Source organism: Carya illinoinensis, chromosome 5 (assembly GCF_018687715.1).
Source record: "Carya illinoinensis cultivar Pawnee chromosome 5, C.illinoinensisPawnee_v1, whole genome shotgun sequence".
NCBI classification, from domain to species: domain Eukaryota; kingdom Viridiplantae; phylum Streptophyta; class Magnoliopsida; order Fagales; family Juglandaceae; genus Carya; species Carya illinoinensis.
Genome location: NC_056756.1, coordinates 4852513 through 4859108, shown reverse-complemented (window position 1 = coordinate 4859108; position 6596 = coordinate 4852513). Strand labels below are relative to the sequence as shown.

The following is a 6596-nucleotide window of genomic DNA, read 5'->3' as shown; positions in this document are numbered from 1 at the left end:
ATTTTTATTTTTCTTTTGTTAAGTTTGGCATGCCTTGGTTGTTCCTTTTCCTTTTATATATAACCACGAAACAAAGCAAAGACTCAATAGTAATATCATTTCTATTAAAATACGGAAGATATGAAGTCCCTACATTCTTGGGTCAATTGTTCATCTTCCTGTAGATTATAGGGACGGTGAGAAGAATCGGCCTGTTGAAGTGTAGACACGTTAGTAGGAAGGGGTGTCTCACGTTGTTTATTGCTTAATATTTCAATATAGAAAAATTTTCTTAATCATCCATACAATTCGTACTTCATTTTATTTTTATTTTTTTAATTTTTTTCTTTAACAATTATATAAATGCTTGTTTACATGAAAACATATACATACATATATTAGTGCTAGGAGATATCTACACTAAAATAAAGGTTCCAGATCTCAATCCTGCCTTTCCAAGACTCATTTCAACTCATTTACCTTATACTTTGTTACCAACATCTGTGAAGGATTCGATATGTAAGATTGTGTATGTATATAGAAACCCTAAAGATACTTTTGTATCACTTCGGCACTTCCATAATAGAATGCATCCAACCACTGCCTCGCTTGAAGAAGCTTTTGACAAGTTTTGTAGGGGAATGAGTCCATTTGGCCCTTATTGGGATCATGTTTTGAGTTGTTGGAAGGAATGCATACAAAATCCAGGCTAAAAGATGCTTTTCTTGAAGTATGAAGAGATGAAAGAGCAACCCACCACCTATTTGAAGAGAATAGCTGAGTTTTTAGATTATCCATTTTCTCCAGAAAAGAGGCAAAAGGTACATTGAATGATATTTCAAGGTTGTATAATTTTGATAACTTAAGCAATTTGGATATGAATAAAAGCGGAAAGTGGTGTCTCCCAGATCATAAAATGACACTTTTTAGCCAAGGCGTAGACAATGCTGCATATTTTCGCCAATGTAATATTGGAAATTGGGTAAATTACTTAACACCTTAAATGACAGAAAAATTAGACCATATTATTAAAGGAAAATTTCATAGTACTGGACTGAAATTGTAAGTCGTTAAGTTACATCATCGTCATTGTCAATTCCTAGTATGTACTGAACTCGTTGTTGATGTTTTTTTAATTAGTTGACATGTCGTCAGCAAAATAATTAAATGTGTTGTATTTCTGTCAATGCTAGCTTGTGTTGACGGTTGGTTATAAAATGAGTTTGTTGTAACACTTCTATTAACATTTGTTAAGAATTAAAATAAATTTGTAGTAATATCAAGTGTTCTTTCAAATCACAAGAAAGCGAAACCAACAAAAAGAGTAGAGAAAGATGTAATGAATTACCGATGAGCTTTTATTTTAATTTGTTTTTTTTTTCAAGCTTTGTTTTCTAACCAGATGCTCTTCTGAAAAAGGAAAGAATTTTACTGGGGTGGCAGATATATATCCCAATTAAATCCCAACAGATATACATACAACAAACCAAAGCGATGTAGGAGCTATGAATCATTGAATATATAGAGGTTTCTTTGAATTGAGCAACTTGCAAGTAAATAAAAGTGGAGTATACAATAACAACAAGCAAGACCTTTTTTCGCCCAGGTGGGGACGTTGGAGACTGAATAAATTACTTCAACCTCAAACGGTAGAGAAATAGATCACCTTTCTAAAGACAGGTTTCATGGTACGTGGTTAACATTTTAGGAATTCAAGTTGCATCACCATAGTCCATTCATACATTCATACAGCATTGGACCATTTTGATCTGTTCATAAACAAGAACATGAGTACTTGAAGATATATACATGATGACCGACTACATGCAACCTGAATGAAAGTTTTGTTTTAGATCTGCTTAATTTTCATATGAGAAATACTCTAACTATAAAGTGAGTATATAAAATAAATCTCATAAACTAATGTAGATTGTTGTGGTTTGTTAGACTGTAAAATTTTTTTATTATAAAATAGATATGACGGATCACATGAAATCACGTTAATTTATGTGATTACTTTTATGTAATCCTTTTGTAGCTAACACACTCCTCTTTTCGAATCCTGCTAGTAGTGGGCAACCGAGCGGTAAGGATGTACTGCTAGCACAAAATTATTATTATTATTTTTTTAATTTTTTTTAAATATTTTTTTAACATCCTTAATTATTAAAAAAATACATTACTTTACTAATAATCACTTATTTTATCATTAAATAAAAAAATAAATTAAAAAAATAAAATGCATAAACAGTAAATTAAATTGAATGGAAAAAACCATGGTTTGATTTAGCGTTTTCCTTTCAATAACCTGGTCACCTAATTCTTATCCATTTCTCCAATATTCTTGATCTCCTTCGATCAGCTCGCATGCCAAAAGATCTATTTCTGATCTCCAAAATTTAAGTTCTGTAGACCAAATTTGTATTAAATATGAAAACTCATATATTTTAATTTTTTTTATTTTAAAGAAATGATTATTAATAAATTCATATATTTTTAATGATTAAAAGTATTTTAAAAATAATTTTAAAATGATTATTTACGCTGTATGGATATTTGGAATAGACATAAGTGCACACCTACCTCATTTATAACTGGTTTGGTTATATAAAATTAAACTATTTTATCTCATTTTTGTATCATATAATTAAATTTTTAATATTAATTTTATTTTAAAGTCTAAAAATATTAAATTATTTATTATATTTTAATAATAAATAAAAATAATAATTAATTTTTAACAAAATATTCCATTTCATGTCATGTTAAATGTGCAACTAAAAGAGGCTAGACATTTTGCTCGTCTCTATGCCTTGCGTAGCACTCACTCTGTTTTCATCCTTTTCATGATTACTATTACAGATTTCTCCTGCACTCATTCTTAGAACATTCACATCCCATTCCCCATCTCTATCCCTATAATTTAACTTAAAATCACATTTCCTCAAATTTTTTCCTAAATTTTATTCATCTTCTAAAAACCTTTCACATCTCATTCTCCATCCCTATCTCTATTCTATTAAATAATATTTCTCTATTCTTTTTTTATTAGTTTTTTCTCTATCTTCCATTTACAATCTTAACTACTAACTCTTTTGTCTTATTATCTTTTTTTTTCAAATATCAATTTCTATTAAATCCTTTTACAGTTTTGACTATCAAATACAATATTTTTTTAACCGAAATTCGTATTATAAAAATAGTAATTTTTTTATTTAATTAGTGCATTTTCTAACGTGATGGCCATATTTTATTATTTAGTATTCTTTATCCATTTTTTTAATGGTCTTGAACCTAGTCACGTATTGAATATAAACTTTCCACTCATTTTTTTAACGGTAACAATGGCCTCGTATTTTTTTCATGTAATAGTAGATTAAATTTGACATAATTTATAATTGTTTTTGAAATTGTGGCATCCAATTTACTTGCACAAAAGTATAATAGGAAACTATCATCAAAAGTACAATACAAAAATTACATTACAATCAATCCAAATCTCGGGCATTACTGCATCTCATCATGATTTCCCTCTGGAGTTGCTGGAAATATAGCCGCTGCATTTCTGGCATAACACTCAAATCCATCATCATAATGATTTCATGCTAAAGAAGCAAGGCAATAATTGTCAGCCAGGTATGTATCAGAACAATTAAAGCCGCAACAACCAACAGCCTAGCAAGGAGATTGACAATATGGTAGCAAGAACAAATAATTACTCCTTAAGTTTCCATGGAAATATCGCAGAATGGTGCTCTCGCATGTCCATGGAAATATAGCAAATGGAAGAACTAATTAAGGATGTTTTGGTCACAGATAACCAACTTCATGCACAATGGATGGTAGCCTTATTACTCTTTCCATTCATACACTCCATATGACAGTGTCTTTGTTTTCAAGTGAGGATAAATATTCTGATGTACAACATAATTACTCTTTAGTACAAAGAGATTACCACATATATCCCATCTTATGTACTACATGTATTACGGCAAGCTTAACTACAGTTAAGTTTCAATATGGATAAGAGAGAGAAGGCACTGCAGGTTGCAACAGGAGAGCAAGTGGAAAAAAGGAGGAAGACAATTCATCTGAAGGCACTAACACACCCATATCAATATGTACTTCCAGATTTTCAGTTTTCATAGAAACAGGAAAATATGTTGAAAAATAAATCACTGAGAAGAACAAGAAATAACATTACAATAGCCTAATCTACATACAAGGATTATAACTTATGTGACAGAGATGAATCACAAAAATAATAAAGGCTTAAATAAGTTCACTGTAGTTTTTCCTAAATAATACATAAATCATAGGATTAATAGAATTTTATTCGATTTGTAGGGTATACGATCCCTATCAAATTCTCAGAAACCAAACAGACTACATTTGCAATCAGCACAACAAAAGAGAATCAAATTCTGCCAATCACTAAAACAAATACACAAACAATGTACTCGGTCATTGTCCCCTTTCCACCACTTACTAAGCAACCAAACAAGAACAATGGCAATTCAGCAGAGATATCAAATTGGTAGCTGGAACAAGAAAAAAAAAAAACATAGACGAGAGGGAGGAGATAGAGAGAGGACGAAAACAAGCTCACGGGAAAATTCATCAAACTGACTGAAATGGGGATAAGCTATGTACTCGGTCAACACTCACAAAAATTATAAACACATACATATACAAAGAAATATAGAAATGCATGGATAGTTCGAAAGAGAGTACCAAATAATAATCGGTCGAACCCAAAAGAAAAATGCATCAATCCTCAGTCCAATCTCAATCCAAATCGGGAGGAAGAAAATTGGGAAATGGAGAAATAGAGAAGGAGAGAACTTTGCCCAGAAAAACAAATAAACTCTGTTATACATATACAAAGAAATATAGAAATGCATAGATCAATCGAAAGAGAGTACCAAATAATAATCGGTCGAACCCACACGAAAAATGCATCAACTTTCAGTCCAATCTCAATCCAAATCGGGAGGAAGAAAATGGTTTCATGGAGAAATAGAGAAGGAGAGACCTTTGCCCAAAAAAACAAATAAAATCAGAGAATAAAATAGCACTTACAGTCAAGGAGGGCAGAATCCGACCGTGCCGCATTGCGAGGGAAGGGAGGAGGGGGGGAGAAGAAGACGCGGGTTGGAAGGGGCAACCGTTGGGGCAAGAGAGCGATGCAGATGTATAGTGGGTCCTCAAATATGGGGACCTCCTGTAGCACCCTAATTTTCATCCCCATTTTGGGGAACAGGATGGAGAGGGTTTTTGAGCCAAATCCTATAATTTTTTTCCAAATTATAAGGATGGGTGTGAGATATAGAACGGGATGGGGATGCTCTTAGCTGTACAGTGGAGTAACTTCAACTAACGTTCTTTCATCTTTGGGTAGGCTAGACGGCAGACAGCCAGGCTGTCACGTTCACTCTCAACAAATTTTTTATCTTATTTTATTTAATCTAATTATTATAGTTTTTTTTTAATTTTATAACAAATAAAATAAATAATTCAATTATTTTTAAAATTTTAAAATAAAAATATATATTATAATAATATTTTATTTAATTTTTAATTTTTATATTATCTTATCTCATCCTATTGTAATCTAGTAATCTATTTATCAAATTATTCATAAACCACTTCAAACGACTTTCCCTTAATGAAAAATGTGTGAGAGTCAATTTTTAGTTTCAGATTCCCCTTTTTTTATTTTATTGGTATTGTATTTATTTAATTTGAGATGATTATTGAGACTCCCACCAATTGAATGTTATATCATATTATCTGTAGTTTATGAATCTGTTTGTTTAAATATATATATATTAGGACACGATCAACGTGTAATGTACGTTTATCTAATTGGATGAAATGAGTATTTTTAAGAAAATAATATATATTTCATAAAAAAGGTTAATTTCAATTAATATTTTAAGGCATAGTAAAAAAATATAAATTCTAGCAAATATTTAGGTGTAATGTAAATTTTATTTTTTTGATATTTTAAATTCTTAATACAATTTTATATACAATTCATATACTAAGTGAAAATTTTTAAATTAACCATGTGCTAGAAGCCAGGTTGTTATGTGTTTTTTTCTCATTTGAAACCACTAAAAAATAAATAAATATAAATAAAAAAAACAGCCGAATTCATCTAGGCCCAAAATCAGCCCTCCTCACCCTCTCTCTCCCTCTCTCTCTCTCTCTCTCTCTAATAAACACATTCCAAAAGATTCTTCTCCTCTCTTTCTTGATTTCTCCATATTTTTTTATATTAATTATTTTTTATTATTTAAATTGCTCTATAGTTTAAATTATTTTATTGTTGAATTTTATGGTTCTATTTTATTAATATTTAGTTATAGTGTTTTTATTTATCTTTTATCTATTTAATTGTATATTTTTATTTTATTAGACCATTCTTTTCCAAATTGGGCTTGTTTAGTGTGCTTTATTTTCTATTTTGGGTCAGCCTGTTATGTATGTGAAGCCCAGCCCGCTTGTTGCATTTCAGCCCTCCCTTTCTCTTCTAAACGGTGTCGTTTGGCTTCATAGCCCTCAACGCTTTGCTTTTTTTTTTTCTTCCTTCTTCTACCTTGCGTCGAACA

The 6596-nt window shown here is 30.6% G+C and overlaps 1 long non-coding RNA gene across 1 annotated transcript; it reads right to left on the bottom strand.

The window, feature by feature from the left end:
- Positions 1-3377: 3377 nt before the first annotated feature.
- Positions 3378-5330, bottom strand: LOC122311942. The gene is made up of 2 exons (XR_006242913.1): positions 5062-5330; positions 3378-3544 (listed from the first exon to the last, which is right to left on the bottom strand). It is a non-coding gene; the product is annotated as an uncharacterized LOC122311942 (long non-coding RNA).
- Positions 5331-6596: the final 1266 nt, after the last annotated feature.